This window comes from Aythya ferina (genome assembly GCF_964211825.1).
Source record: "Aythya ferina genome assembly, chromosome: Z".
NCBI classification, from domain to species: Eukaryota; Metazoa; Chordata; class Aves; order Anseriformes; family Anatidae; genus Aythya; species Aythya ferina.
This window is the reverse complement of record NC_140299.1, coordinates 19002-34365: the sequence shown is the minus strand read 5'-3', so window position 1 is coordinate 34365 and position 15364 is coordinate 19002. Positions and strand designations below refer to the sequence as shown.

Below are 15364 nucleotides of genomic sequence, written 5' to 3'. Positions count from 1 at the left end.
GTAAGGGAGCAGATGAGAGTAACTGTCCTATCTGTGCTGTGTCTTTGGATGCTGCTTCAGCCTATGCTTTTCTTTTTCTTTTGCAGGTGTGTTGCACAGGCTGAGTGGGGCCAAGCTGCACTCTGAAGAGCAGCACGGGAAGGGCGGGCTGGTTGTGAGCTGGATTGGAGCAGAACTGCCAAGTAGCACGAGGTGACTGCGAAGGGTATCCATCTTGCTTTGCAGGTGCCATGGCAGGCTCTCCACAGAAGCGGTTGAGGATTTGAGAAGAGGTTGCAGATCATCGAGGAGCGATACCTGCAGGGACGGCTTGAAAACGGTATGGCTGCTTTCTCTTCTGTTTATCAGGTGTCCCAGGCAACGTGGGCTGTGATGTTAGTCTTTAGAATCTGAACAAAGCAGGTGCTGATGGCGGTCTTCTTCGGTAGGCAAAGAGTTGCCTGAAGCCCTGTCCTGTGTAGCTTGAGCATGCCTCCCTGAGGATGAGGTGTCCTTTCTATCAGATCCCAAAACTGTGTTGAAGCTGAAATGCTGTGTCTGTGTTTTGGTTGGGGTTGCACCTTGGTGAGTGTAGGGATGGGTTTTAAGTGGGTGCAGCGGAGGGCCCGGCCCCAGTGTCCTGTAGTGTGTTTTGACCCATCAGCATAGGCTTTTAGTTCTTAGCCTACTGAAGTAAGTGATTTTTCCTGTGAGTGGAATGGAATTGACTTTTTTTTTGGTGTGTAATCTATTCTGCTCCTAGATTTTTCTTTCTGTATAAATAAAAGTTTGAGCTAATTCCAGCAGGAAAAGCTTCAGTTACTTGCTTGGTGGTAATGTCCTTCTAACATTCAAAGCTGCAGCGAAAGCATGGGGATTGTTGCTTCTAGAAACACCCCAGTTCGCCTGTCTGCCCTCTGCATGCTGTTGAGCTAAGCCTTATAAATAAGTAAATAAACCACAGCTGCTGCTCCTCCTCTTTCTGCTTTTTTTGTGCTTTCCCCCTGCACTTTCCCAGGTGATTGGCTTCAGGTTCCAGGTGGGACCTAATAGTAACTGAGTTGCAGGTATGCCATCAGAGAGCTCCTTCTGCCTAGGCTGCTCTTTGGGGGTAAGTGCTTTGGTTTTCCTTCAGTCAGTTGCAGGGTTCTTTAGGTGGGTCAGAGTCTATGGACTAATGCATTTTCAAGTAGAAACCGGTACGCATATCTTTTTTGAGGTGGTAACTGGCAGGATCTGTCATTGTAAAGCAATCTAGTAGTAGGTGCCTGTATTGCATGCAGCTCTTCCTCAGGTGAGTAATTGTTATAGCAGTGTTACGGATAGTATGGCGATGTTACTTTGTGTGTTTGCTTTGTGGTTCTGGGTTCCCTTATGATTTTTTCAGAATTACAGGGCTTTTTGTGAGTCTTTGCCTTTATGTCAAATCTTATCAAAGTCACAACCTTGGTGGCAAAGTGATGGAGCATGGTTTAGGAGAAATGTATCATGGAGGCTCGTTGTGTGAGCGTGTATCTGAAAATGGCAGCAGTGGGCATGTAAGGGGTATTCTGTTTCAGGTTTAGGGACAGTTTGTTACATTTCTGGAGCTTTTGCCTGTGTGTTTGCTGTCTGTCGAGTTGTTAGACCATAAAGCCTTCTAGGCCTTATGTGCATGGAATTCACCTATTTGAGGTATGTTTATGAGGGGTTGCCAGGTACGTTGTTTTTGGGAAACCGTGGGGTACGGTTTCTTGACCGCATAAGTGCAGTACTGCCAAGAGACTGAGCAGGGTCACCTTCTTCATCACTGAAGAATAAGTCTGTTCGGGCCCATTTCGGCGCGGCGCCGCCCGGGCCCATTTCGGCGCGGCGCCGCCCGGGCCCATTTCGGCGCGGCGCCGCCCGGGCCCATTTCGGCGCGGCGCCGCCCGGGCCCATTTCGGCGCGGCGCCGCCCGGGCCCATTTCGGCGCGGCGCCGCCCGGGCCCATTTCGGCGCGGCGCCGCCCGGGCCCATTTCGGCGCGGCGCCGCCCGGGCCCATTTCGGCGCGGCGCCGCCCGGGCCCATTTCGGCGCGGCGCCGCCCGGGCCCATTTCGGCGCGGCGCCGCCCGGGCCCATTTCGGCGCGGCGCCGCCCGGGCCCATTTCGGCGCGGCGCCGCCCGGGCCCATTTCGGCGCGGCGCCGCCCGGGCCCATTTCGGCGCGGCGCCGCCCGGGCCCATTTCGGCGCGGCGCCGCCCGGGCCCATTTCGGCGCGGCGCCGCCCGGGCCCATTTCGGCGCGGCGCCGCCCGGGCCCATTTCGGCGCGGCGCCGCCCGGGCCCATTTCGGCGCGGCGCCGCCCGGGCCCATTTCGGCGCGGCGCCGCCCGGGCCCATTTCGGCGCGGCGCCGCCCGGGCCCATTTCGGCGCGGCGCCGCCCGGGCCCATTTCGGCGCGGCGCCGCCCGGGCCCATTTCGGCGCGGCGCCGCCCGGGCCCATTTCGGCGCGGCGCCGCCCGGGCCCATTTCGGCGCGGCGCCGCCCGGGCCCATTTCGGCGCGGCGCCGCCCGGGCCCATTTCGGCGCGGCGCCGCCCGGGCCCATTTCGGCGCGGCGCCGCCCGGGCCCATTTCGGCGCGGCGCCGCCCGGGCCCATTTCGGCGCGGCGCCGCCCGGGCCCATTTCGGCGCGGCGCCGCCCGGGCCCATTTCGGCGCGGCGCCGCCCGGGCCCATTTCTCAGGTGGAGCTACTGAGCAGGTGAGGTAAAGGAACCGGGAACAGAGAAGTATTGCACAATGGTATGTTGCATTAGTTGTAGTGTGCGTTGTGCAGGACATGGGTATTAGGGCTTGCATGGTAGTGAATGCTGGTTCTCTGTGTTTACAGATGGGGATGAGCCTGTGTAAACTAATTCCAGTTCAAAAAGTTTCAGTTTTTAGCTTGGTGATATTGTCAATTCAATATTAAAACCTGCAGAATAAGCCAAAGGCGGTTTTTGCTTCTAGAATCACTGCAAATATTTGGTCTGCTCTCTGCATGCTTTTGAGATAAAGTTTATTTTAAAAAAGAAACAAAAACAGCTACTTCTCTTGCTCTATTTCTACTTTCTTGTGCTTTGCCCCTCCCCTTTCCCAGGTGATTGGGTTTGGGTGCTGGGCGGGGCCAAAAGGTATATGAGCCCCAGGCATGGCATCAGAGAGCTCCTTCTGCCTGGGCTGCTCTTTGGGGTAAGTGCTTTGTGTTTCCTTCAGTCAGTTGCAGGGTTGTTTAGGCAGTCTGGAGTCTATGGATTTCTGGATTTCTAAGTGGTTGGAATTCTAGATCTCTAAGTGCTTGAAATAGAGGGATATTTAGTAGAGGCTGCTGGCTCACTTTTTTTTAGGATGGCCGCATAATCTCCTGTTTTTGAGATATATTTTAATCTCTACATGTTTAAAACCACTTGTTTTAGTCCCCTGGAGAGTTACACCAGCTTGATTACATGCTACATGTGGCTTGGCAGCGTAGATGCAGCATTACCAAGAGACTGAGCAGGGTTGTATCAGAGTCACCTTTTTCATCTGCAAAGGGTAAGTCTGTGATTACTCCTGCCGGGGTTGCTGTGTGTGCATGTCTTTTTGGCGTTTGTGGAGTTGTGTTTTTTTTTTTTTTTGTTTGTGTGTGTGTATGTTCTAAGTTTCTGGTTTTCTGAGGGGTAAACAGTTAGTGTGCTGAACGTGGTAGGCAGGTGGAGGTTGGGAGCTGCTCAGGACTGGTAGGTTTGGTTTCTAGGAGTATGCGGCATCCATCCTGTGCGATGTGACTGATTGTTGGGCGGGAACGTTCCAGCTTGTGAGTCCTAAGCAATGTAGCTTGTGTAGCGTATGTTGTGTGGCCCGGGCAGAATCTGCTGTGGCGCTGTGAGCGAAGAATCTGAGTTAGAGCTGTTGAGCAACTGAAGTAAAGGAACTGGGAAGAGAGAGGTATTGCAGCAGGTACGCTGTGGTTGTGAGGTGCCTCAGAGTGTGCTTTTCTCTCGTCTCCACAGGTGCTTTGTGCAGTCGTGGACAGGGAAGGGAAATCCTCCTGTCACGAAGCACTGAGGGAAGGTGAGTGTTGTCAGCCTGGTCATCCCTTATCCGAAGCGAAGGGAAGACGCTCAGGTGTTTCCCTGTGAGGGTCCGAGGTGAGGCTGTGTGGGATAGAGGAGCAGTGTGGCAGGTGGTTGCTTGCAAGCACAGTGGTCATTGTGTCCTTTTGTGTTCCCAGGTGGCGTGGGTGATGCTGGCCGCTCCTTTCAAGCTTGGACCTAATTTGCAGGTACAGAGGCAAGTGGCCTGCTGTTTTGAAAGGATAAAACTAAAGATGGGGTCCCTTTTGTTGTTGAGGGATGGGTGCTACTGCTGTCAGCTGAATGTTTATCTTCTGCCTGTGTTTTTCCTTTTGTTCAGGCTGAAACGCAGTGCGCAGTGCAGGACGTCTTGACCCGAGCTGCCTCTGCAGTGACTCTGGTGCGTGGTGAGCAGAGGTAACTGTTGTTTTTGGGGCGTGGTTGTCACTGCAGTTATTTTCCTACAGCCAATAGAGTAAAATTCCAGTTTGTCTTTTAGAGGTGCTATAAGTGGGTAAAGAGAACAGATGGAAGCGTGTGCCACGTGGGGTAGGCAAGCGGCTGAGGTACAGGAGGGGATGAGAGTATGTGATTTTTTTTTTTTCTGGGGATGAAATGGAATTAATTTTGTTGGTGTATAATGTGTTCTGCTCCTAGATTTTTCTTTCAATGTGAAGAAAAGTTTGAGCTAATTCCAGGTAAGAAAGTTCCAGTTACTTGCTGGGTCGTATTGTCCTTTTAATATTCAAAGCTGCAGCAAAAGCGTGGGGATTGTTGCTTCTAGAAACACCCCGGTTTTCTTGTTTGCACTCTGCATGCTGTTGAGCTAAAGCAGACCAAAAAAATAAATAAATAAAGGAAACACACACACACACACACACAAAAAACCAACAATAACAAAAAAAAAACCACCATTGGGTGACGTGTTGTGAACGCAACGATCATTTAATCCCTTTGTTTTCCCAGGTGGTGTGGATGATACTGGTTGCAGTGTTGGAGCTTGGATTTGGAGAGGAACAGGTGAGCATAGTTGTATGTTGCATCAGCAGTAGTCAGCATTGTGGAGAAGGTGGGCATCATGACCGGCATGCTAGTGAATGCTGGTACTCTGTTTTTGCAGCTGATGATGAGCCTGGCAATTGCCTAAGATGACGACCAGTGCCTGTGCATTTCTTGAGGCGGAGGGAATTTACCATGCAGCAACCTGAGAGCTAAGTTGGGGGGCACCTGGTATTTGCATATCTGGGGTGGCTAATGGGAGCTGGGAGCCAGAGGAGCATGGTGCCTGCTGGCTGACTAGACTTGGTGCCACGGTGAGGGTGGTTCCGGCTGGGTCACGTTCAGGCTGCTTGTGGCCGGGTCACCAGGCTAATAGAAGAAGCGGGATTATTTTGTAGCGTGAGTGCGTGCGCCAGGCAGGACAGTTTCCTTCTGTTCGTCTGTCTTGTAGTGTTGCTTCTGCAGCGTCTGTTCTGTGCTTCTCGGGTCTTGATATCCTCCTAGCTTTTGACACTGGACTGACCAGACAGGGGACTTGGTAGCGGTGCTGAAGGGCCTCAGTGCTTGTTTTGTCATCGTGGCTCTGATCCGAGCACTTCTTGTCTTGCAGTCGCTGCTTGAAATGCAGTTCTGTTTCAGGTCTCGTGCATCGTATTCGGTTTGAGATCGCGTCTGTTTCCATCCTCACTCTTGCAGAAGTCATCTGGGCCGCATCAGGAGCTCTTGCTTGGGAATTGATTTCCTAAGCGTCGTCTTATGGGGTTTTCAGTCCCCATCCTTCTGGTCTCTTGTCTTGAAGGCAGGCTTTTTCGGCCTCCATCATCCCAGTTCTGGCAGTTGCTTCCAGTCGCGTGTCGTGACATTTGAGTCTCCTCTAGGGTCTGGTGCAGAGCACCTGTTCTGACTTGCTGTTGCCATAGGGCTTCCCTCTGGGGGGTCACTTTTTCTTGCGCCTTGTGTTGTGTGTTTTGTTTGTAGTGTTTGTGGCGTGGCTGTGTGTGTATGTGTTTGGTCTGGAGCTGTCCTGCCTGGCAGTTAGTGATGACAGCTAACGTGGTAGTGCATGGGTGTGCTAATACATTGTCGGGAGTGTTTTGGCAAAGGCATCCGGTCTACCTCTGGGCACGTACTGAAGGGCAGCTGGCAAAGTCATCTCTGTGGTGTTTGGCAGATGTGTGTGTGGGGGGAGAGTATATCTGCTTGTGAGCAGCTGCTCGCATAGTGCTTGAATGGTGTGCTTGAGGAGGTCTGTTGAATATTGAAAGCTTACAGATAAGGGGTTTTGAAATTTTTATTTTTATTTCTGTCCTGTCCCCCAGTACAGCGTAAAACTTAGGAGGAACCTGTCATAGAAAAGAGCTCCTTCTGGAACTGTCCAGCACTTGGTAGGCAGCTCGGTGACTGGCTTGATCTACTTCTGAGGTGCTGAGGCAAGGGGCTTCTGTTTAGAAATTATAATATTGTAAATGGGGTTCCTTGTGTTGTTGAGGGATGGGTGCTAATGCTGGCCGCTGAATGATTATCTTGTGACTGTTCTCATTTGTTTAAGGTGAAACAGTGTACAACGCGGGACTTGAGCATAGCTGCTTTCGGCAAGGTGAGCGATGAACAGATGTAGCAGGTACTTTAGGGGTGCAGTTGTCACTGCAGTTACTTAACTGCACAAAGTACAGTAAAAATCCTGTTTATATTTCAGAGGTGTGTTGTAGCTGGCCTAAGAGAGCAGATGGAAGCACCTGCCTCGAGGGCAGGTGAGGGAGCAGAGGTAAGGGAGCAGATGAGAGTAACTGTCCTATCTGTGCTGTGGCTTTGGATGCTGCTTCAGCCTATGCTTTTCTTTTTCTTTTGCAGGTGTGTCGCACAGGCTGAGTGGGGCCAAGCTGCACTCTGAAGAGCAGCACGAGAAGGGCGGGCTGTTTGTGAGCTGGATTGGAGCAGAACTGCCAAGTAGCACAAGGTGACTGCGAAGGGTATCCATCTTGCTTTGCAGGTGCCATGGCAGGCTCTCCACAGAAGCGGTTGAGGATTTGAGAAGAGGTTGCAGATCATCGAGGAGCGATACCTGCAGGGACGGCTTGAAAACAGTATGGCTGCTTTCTCTTCTGTTTATCAGGTGTCCCAGGCAACGTGGGCTGTGATGTTAGTCTTTAGAATCTGAACAAAGCAGGTGCTGATGGTGGTCTTCTTCGGTAGGCAAAGAGTTGCCTGAAGCCCTGTCCTGTGTAGCTTGAGCATGCCTCCCTGAGGATGAGGTGTCCTTTCTATCAGATCCCAAAACTGTGTTGAAGCTGAAATGCTGTGTCTGTGTTTTGGTTGGGGTTGCACCTTGGTGAGTGTAGGGATGGGTTTTAAGTGGGTGCAGCGGAGGGCCCGGCCCCAGTGTCCTGTAGTGTGTTTTGACCCATCAGCATAGCCTTTTAGTTCTTAGCCTACTGAAGTAAGTGATTTCTCCTGCGAGTGGAATGGAATTGACTTTCTTTTTGGTGTGTAATCAGTTCTGCTCCTAGATTTTTCTTTCTGTATAAATAAAAGTTTGAGCTAATTCCAGCAGGAAAAACTTCAGTTACTTGCTTGGTGGTAATGTCCTTCTAACATTCAAAGCTGCAGCGAAAGCATGGGGATTGTTGCTTCTAGAAACACCCCAGTTCTGCTGTCTGCCCTCTGCATGCTGTTGAGCTAAGCCTTATAAATAAGTAAATAAACCACAGCTGCTGCTCCTCCTCTTTCTGCTTTTTTTGTGCTTTCCCCCTGCACTTTCCCAGGTGATTGGCTTCAGGTTCCAGGTGGGACCTAATAGTAACTGAGTTGCAGGTATGCCATCAGAGAGCTCCTTCTGCCTAGGCTGCTCTTTGGGGGTAAGTGCTTTGTTTTTCCTTCAGTCAGTTGCAGGGTTCTTTAGGTGGGTCAGAGTCTATGGATTAATGCATTTTCAAGTAGAAACCGGTACGCATATCTTTTTTGAGGTGGTAACTGGCAGGATCTGTCATTGTAAAGCAATCTAGTAGTAGGTGCCTGTATTGCATGCAGCTCTTCCTCAGGTGAGTAACTGTTATAGCAGTGTTACGGATAGTATGGCGATGTTACTTTGTGTGTTTGCTTTGTGGTTCTGGGTTCCCTTATGATTTTTGCAGAATTACAGGGCTTTTTGTGAGTCTTTGCCTTTATGTCAAATCTTATCAAAGTCACAACCTTGGTGGCAAAGTGATGGAGCATGGTTTAGGAGAAATGTATCATGGAGGCTCGTTGTGTGAGCGTGTATCTGAAAATGGCAGCAGTGGGCATGTAAGGGGTATTCTGTTTCAGGTTTAGGGACAGTTTGTTACATTTCTGGAGCTTTTGCCTGTGTGTTTGCTGTCTGTCGAGTCGTTAGACCATAAAGCCTTCTAGGCTTTATGTGCATGGAATTCACATATTTGAGGTATGTTTATGAGGGGTTGCCAGGTACGTTGTTTTTGGGAAACCGTGGGGTACGGTTTCTTGACCGCATAAGTGCAGTACTGCCAAGAGACTGAGCAGGGTCACCTTCTTCATCACTGAAGAATAAGTCTGTTCGGGCCCATTTCGGCGCGGCGCCGCCCGGGCCCATTTCGGCGCGGCGCCGCCCGGGCCCATTTCGGCGCGGCGCCGCCCGGGCCCATTTCGGCGCGGCGCCGCCCGGGCCCATTTCGGCGCGGCGCCGCCCGGGCCCATTTCGGCGCGGCGCCGCCCGGGCCCATTTCGGCGCGGCGCCGCCCGGGCCCATTTCGGCGCGGCGCCGCCCGGGCCCATTTCGGCGCGGCGCCGCCCGGGCCCATTTCTCAGGTGGAGCTACGGAGCCCGTGAGATAAAGGAGTTGGGAACAGAGAGGTATTGCACAACTGTATGTTGCATCAGTAGTAGCGAGTGTTGTGCAGGAGGTGGGTATTAGATCTGGTGTAGAGGGACGGTTAACTGAGATAGGTCACGTAGACATAAAACAGCTGAATCTTCACGAGTTAGACAAACATCGCACACAACTTGTCTGAGCCAATCAGACACAAGGACACAATATCCGTCGGCGGTTTGGGAAAGTACCGACTGTGTTATTTCGGTCGAAAGGATGAGGAAGAAGCTGATACGATAAGGACGTAGGGGAACCAATCACGAGCTTAACTTTTGTAATATGTATGAGCTAATTATATGTTAAGGAATAAAAGGCGTCTGAGCTATCCAAGAAATCGAAGCTTGCTGATCACTCATAGTGAGTGTCCCTGTCTTCCTTCTGTCGACAACAAATGGCGCCTGAACAGGGACCCCGCTGGCGGTGAACCTGCGAGCCACGGATCGACGGAATAAGGGAAGGAAACAGGTCCTGCAATGCAGCTCAGGAGGTGGAAGGGACGAAAATGCTGAATCCTCGCACCCGGGAGCACCTATAGAGGGTCCTGCCGGCCACGCGTCGCCGAGGTCTTGCAAAGGCTGCAACAGCGCTGACGTATACAAAGGTATGGAGAGACAAGCGACGTATGATCTGCTCAAGTGCTTTTTAGAAAAGCAGAGCACGCAGGGTATAGACTGTAAAAAGGAATTGCGGAGGGACGCGGAAAAAGGAATTGCGGAGGGACGCGGGAAATTGAAGTAATTGCGGTGCGATGCGGGACATCCGAGATCGAGTTGCTACAGTAGACCAGAGGCATCAGTGGACAACGGCAGCTGACCCTCACTGTGTGGTGAGTCGGCACAGAGCAGAGGGGTGGACATCAGGACCCTGCAGACTGTCAGATGTAACCATGGAAGCAGCGGCGGCTGTGCTGCTTCTCTCTGGCATTCATTTTATAAGAGGTTTATCTTGCAATGCAAAAAAGACTATTCGTCCCCAGATCGGTGTTATAACTATGTTTCTGGATAAGATTGCGTGGGGTTGCCACATTCTATGGATTAGTAATGACGACTTAGCTCTATTGCGGGGCAGGAGTGCAGAGATGCAGATTACACTGCCAAATGACCACCGGCAGACTTGAGGAGACACTGCTCGGCTGCGGGGATCGGCTGCAGCGTGGACGCCCCTAGGTGCACCCTGAGCGTTTTTGCTCGGAGGGGACTCCACTCTCAGCTGCTCACCACAGGAGCAAAGATCTCCTGAAGCTGCAGACAAACAGTATGTTTTCAGCTGTTGGAGGAATACTAACTGAAGTGTTAATAATTGTATGTGTTATTCTTAAATGTCCAGGTATTTTGCGTTGAAAGTATTTGTGTAAGGATAAGGTTTTAAAACAAAGTGTTGCAAGTCACTTCACGAGGAACACAATGAGAGACAATACTTATTTGTTGGGTTATGATTCTAAATTATATTGGCCGCACGTATTGTTTGCTTATCATTCTAAATTATATTCTCGTGGTATGATTGAGGTTGTGGTATGATTGAGATTGAGATGTGCCAGAGGCCTCTGGGTGTGCAATTGTGCTGTGTGTGTGCGAGTGTGCTATGTACTGTGTTAGTGAGAGCGTGCTTATTGCCATAGTGCAGGTTGCCATAGTGCAGGCTGAAATCATAGGAAATTAGTGCCGGCAAAAAAATCATAGGAAAATGAAGGACGACGTAGCCCTAGATTCATTACAGTGCTTTTTAGAAAAATGGGGAGTCGATTGTAAGCAACTAGCAGGACTAGTTGCGATCGGTCGAGCAAAATCATATTTCACAAGTATGGAGTCAAGGACTGGGGGCTTTGGGAGCTGAAGCAAAATCTAATAACAATCCGATGTGGAATAATGACACTGCAAAGGCTCTGCCACCTGGCATGTTTTTGATTTGCGGGGATTGTGCATGGCAAGGAATACCTGCCAACGCGTTTGGGGGCCCATGTTATCTAGGGCGACTCACATTGTTCGCCCCGGACTTATACAGTCTCCGGAACCAGAGCTTGTCGCAGAGATCCAAACGAGCTCTTAAGACTTTAGGTTCTGACTGTGATGATGGTGTAGAATTATGGGGCGCTGCTGAGAGAATATTTGCTTCATTAGTTCCAGCAGTGGGAACTGCACATGTTTTGGCTAGCATTAATAAGCTTGCTTGTTGGGCTGTTAAGCAATCAAATGTAACAACTGAAATTATTACTGAAATGGCACAAGATATGGATAGTCTTAGGCATGTTGTGTTACAAAATAGGGCTGCAATTGATTTTTTGCTTTTAGCGCAAGGATATGGATGTGAAGATTTTGAAGGAATGTGTTGTTTCAATCTTTCAGATCATGGTCAATCGATTCATGACCAGTTGAAATGGTTGATGCAGCACACAAAGAAAATTACAGTACAACCTAGTTGGCTTGACAATTGGTTGCAGTCCATCTTTGGGGGTCTGTCTAACTGGTTAGTGAGTCTAATCAAAGAGGGATTTCGCTTTCTGCTTATAGTTATATTGATAAAAATAGCTGCGCGAATAATTTTTGGTTGCTTAACTAAGAAGCTTGAACAAGTCACAGAAAAGGTATTAGTAGTCCAAAATAAAAATGGGGGAATTGTAGAGGGATGGTTAACTGAGATAGGTCACGTAGACATAAAACAGCTGAATCTTTACGAGTTGGACAAACATCGCACACAACTTGTCTGAGCCAATCAGACACAAGGACGCAATATCCGTTGGCGGTTTGGGAAAGTACTGACTGTGTTATTTCGGTCGAAAGGATGAGGAAGAAGCTGATAAGATAAGGACGTAGGGGGACCAATCATGAGCTTAACTTTTGTAATATGTATGAGCTAATTATATGTTAAGGAATAAAAGGCGTCTGAGCTATCCAATAAATCGAAGCTTGCTGATCATATCACTCATAGTGAGTGTCCCTGTCTTCCTTCCGTCAACAACACTCTGGCATGCTAGTGATTGCTGGTTCTCTGTTTTTGCAAGTGATAATGAACGTGTTTGACGTAATTCCATTTGAAAAAGTTCCAGTTACTTGACTGGTCGTGTTGTCCTTTTAATATTAAAAGCTGCAGCAAAAGCATGGGGATTGTTGCTTCTAGAAACACCCCAGGTCTCTTGTCTGTTCTCTGCATGATGTTCAGGTAAAGCAGATTTAAAAAAAAAAAAAACACAAATAAACAAACAAAACAAACAAAAAAACAGCTACTGCTCCTCCTGCTCTGCTCCTACTTCCTTGTGCTTTGTCCCTCCCCTTTTCCAGGTGATAGGGTTTGGATATTGGGCGGGGCCAAATGGTATATGAGCCCCAGGCATGACATCAGAGAGCTCCTTCTGCCTGGGCTGCTCTTTGGGGTAAGTGTTTTGTTTTCCTTCAGTCAGTTGCAGGGTTCTCTAGGCAGGCTGGAGTCTATGGATTTCCGGATTTCTAAGTGCTTGGAATTCACCTAACAGAGGAATATTTAGTAGAGGTTGCTGGCTCTTTTTTTTTTTTTTTTTTTTTTTTTTGATGGTGGGATGCTCTTCTTTTTTTGAGCTATATTTTAATCTCTAGATGTATAAACCTACTTGTGTAATTTTCCAGAGGACTAAAACCAGCTTCATTTCATGCTACATGCGGCTTGGCAGTTTAGATGCAGCATTACCAAGAGCCTGAGCAGGGTTCTATCAGAGTCTGCTCTTTCCTCTGCAAAGGGTAAGTCTGTGATTACCTCTGCAGGGGCTGCTGTGCGTGCACGTCTTTTTGGCATTTATGGATCTCAGATAGTGTTTTTTTTTTGTGTGTGTGTATATTCTAAGCTTTTATTTTTTGAGGGGCAAATAGTGTGTGTGCTGAGCGTGGTTGGCAGGAGGAGGTGGGGAGCTGCTCAGGACTGGTAGGTTTGGTTTCTAGGAGTGTGCGGCAGCCTTCCTATGCGACGCGATTGATTATTGGGTGGGAATGTTCCAGTTTGTGTGTCTTAGCCATTGTAGCTTGCGTAGTGTGTGTTGTGTGGCCCAGGCAGAGTTTGCTGTGGTACTGTGAGCGAAGAATCTGAGTTAGAGCTGGTGAGCAGCTGAAGTACAGGAGCTGGGAAGAGAGAGGTATTGCAGCAGGTATGCTGTAGCTCTGAAGTACCTCAGAGTGTGCGTTTCTCTTGTGTCTGCAGGTGCTTTGTGCAGTCGTGGACAGGGAAGGGAAATCCTCATGTCACGAAGCACTGAGGGAAGGTGAGTGTTGTCAGCCTGGTCATCCCTTATCCGAAGCGAAGGGAAGACGCTCAGGTGTTTCCCTGTGAGGGTCCGAGGTGAGGCTGTGTGGGATAGAGGAGCAGTGTGGCAGGTGGTTGCTTGCAAGCACAGTGGTCATTGTGTCCTTTTGTGTTCCCAGGTGGCGTGGGTGATGCTGGCCGCTCCTTTCAAGCTTGGACCTAATTCGCAGGTACAGAGGCAAGTGGCCTGCTGTTTTGAAAGGATAAAACTAAAGATGGGGTCCCTTTTGTTGTTGAGGGATGGGTGCTACTGCTGTCAGCTGAATGTTTATCTTCTGCCTGTGTTTTTCCTTTTGTTCGGGCTGAAACGCAGTGCGCAGTGCAGGACGTCTTGACCCGAGCTGCCTCTGCAGTGACTCTGGTGCGTGGTGAGCAGAGGTAACTGTTGTTTTTGGGGCGCGGTTGTCACTGCAGTTATTTTCCTACATCCAATAGAGTAAAATTCCAGTTTGTCTTTTAGAGGTGCTATAAGTGGGTAAAGAGAACAGATGGAAGCGTGTGCCACGTGGGGTAGGCAAGCGGCTGAGGTACAGGAGGGGATGAGAGTATGTGATTTTTTTTTTTTCTGGGGATGAAATGGAATTAATTTTGTTGGTGTATAATGTGTTCTGCTCCTAGATTTTTCTTTCAATGTGAAGAAAAGTTTGAGCTAATTCCAGGTAAGAAAGTTCCAGTTACTTGCTGGGTCGTATTGTCCTTTTAATATTCAAAGCTGCAGCAAAAGCGTGGGGATTGTTGCTTCTAGAAACACCCCGGTTTTCTTGTTTGCACTCTGCATGCTGTTGAGCTAAAGCAGACCAAAAAAAAAAAAAAAAAATAAAGGAAACACACACACACACACACACACACACACAAAACCAACAATAACAAAAAAAAACCACCATTGGGTGACGTGTTGTGAACGCAACGATCATTTAATCCCTTTGTTTTCCCAGGTGGTGTGGATGACACTGGCTGCACTGTTGGAGCTTGGAGTCGGAGAGGAACACGTGAGCACAATCGTATGTTGCATCAGTAGTGGTCAGCATTGTGGAGAAGGTGAGCAATGGGGCTGGCGTCCTAGTGAATGCTGGTACTCTGTTTTTGCAGCTGATGATGAGCCTGGCAATTGACTAAGATGACAATCAGTGCCTGTGCGTTTCTTGAAGCGGAGGGACTTTACCATGCAGCAACCTGAGAGCTAAGCTGGGGGGCACCTGGTATTTGCATATCTGGGGTGGCTAATGGGAGCTGGGAGTCAGAGCAGCATGGAGCCAGCTGGCTGACTAGACTTGGTTCCACGGTGAGGGTGGTTCAGGCTGGGTCACGTTCAGGCTGCTTGTGGCTGGGTCACCAGGCTAATAGAAGAAGCGGGATTATTTTGTAGCGTGAGTGCGTGCGCCAGGCAGGACAGTTTCCTTCTGTTCGTCTGTCTTGTGTTGCTTCTGCGATGTCTGTTCTGTGCTTCTCGGGTCTTGATATCCTCCTAGCTTTTGACACTGGACTGACCAGACAGGGGACTTGGTAGTGGTGCTGAAGGGCCTCAATGCATGTTTTGTCATCATGACTCTGATCAGAGCACTTCTTGTGTTGCAGTCACTGCTTAAAGAGCAGGTCTGTTTCAGGTCTTGTGCATCATATTCGGTTTGAGATCGCGTCTGTTTCCATCCTCACTCTTGCAGAAGTCATCTGGGCCGCATCAGGAGCTCTTGTTGGGAATTGATTTCCTAAGCGTCGTCTTATGGGGTTTTCAGTCCTCATCCTTCTGGTCTCTTGTCTTGAAGGCAGGCTTTTTCGGCCTCCATCATCCCAGTTCTGGCAGTTGCTTCCAGTCGCGTGTCGTGACATTTGAGTCTCCTCTAGGGTCTGGTGCAGAGCACCTGTTGTGACTTGCTGTTGCCATAGGGCTTCCCTCTGGGGGTCACTTTTTCTTGCGCCTTGTGTTGTGTGTTTTGTTTGTAGTGTTTGTGGCGTGGCTGTGTGTGTATGTGTTTGGTCTGGAGCTGTCCTGCCTGGCAGTTAGTGATGACAGCTAACGTGGTAGTGCATGGGTGTGCTAATACATTGTCGGGAGTGTTTTGGCAAAGGCATCCGGTCTACCTCTGGGCACGTACTGAAGGGCAGCTGGCAAAGTCATCTCTGTGGTGTTTGGCAGATGTGTGTGGGGGGGGAGAGTATATCTGCTTGTGAGCAGCTGCTCGCATAGTGCTTGAATGGTGTGCTTG

General features: G+C 49.7%; 3 long non-coding RNA genes across 4 annotated transcripts in view; all 3 read left to right on the top strand.

The window, feature by feature from the left end:
* LOC311426666 overlaps positions 1-3493 on the top strand; it is a 26414-nt gene extending 22921 nt beyond the window's left edge. Inside the window, exons 17-19 of the long non-coding RNA XR_014686910.1 lie at positions 226-319; positions 998-1090; positions 3398-3493. This is a non-coding gene — a long non-coding RNA (uncharacterized lncRNA). The remainder of the gene's footprint in view (positions 1-225; positions 320-997; positions 1091-3397) is intronic.
* On the top strand, positions 3398-15364 carry LOC311426665. 2 transcript variants are annotated; one of them, XR_014686909.1, is made up of 12 exons: positions 3398-3515; positions 3974-4034; positions 4195-4245; positions 4377-4453; positions 4694-4734; positions 5003-5056; positions 5157-6457; positions 6585-6632; positions 6734-6786; positions 7026-7119; positions 7798-7890; positions 9304-10302. It is a non-coding gene; the product is annotated as an uncharacterized lncRNA (long non-coding RNA). The 2 variants fall into 2 exon arrangements; XR_014686908.1 differs by lacking the exons at positions 5157-6457; positions 6585-6632; positions 6734-6786; ... (1 more) ...; positions 7798-7890; positions 9304-10302 and adding an exon at positions 14250-15364.
* Positions 12729-13329, top strand: LOC311426667. Its single transcript, XR_014686930.1, has 3 exons — positions 12729-12785; positions 13059-13119; positions 13280-13329. It is a non-coding gene; the product is annotated as an uncharacterized lncRNA (long non-coding RNA).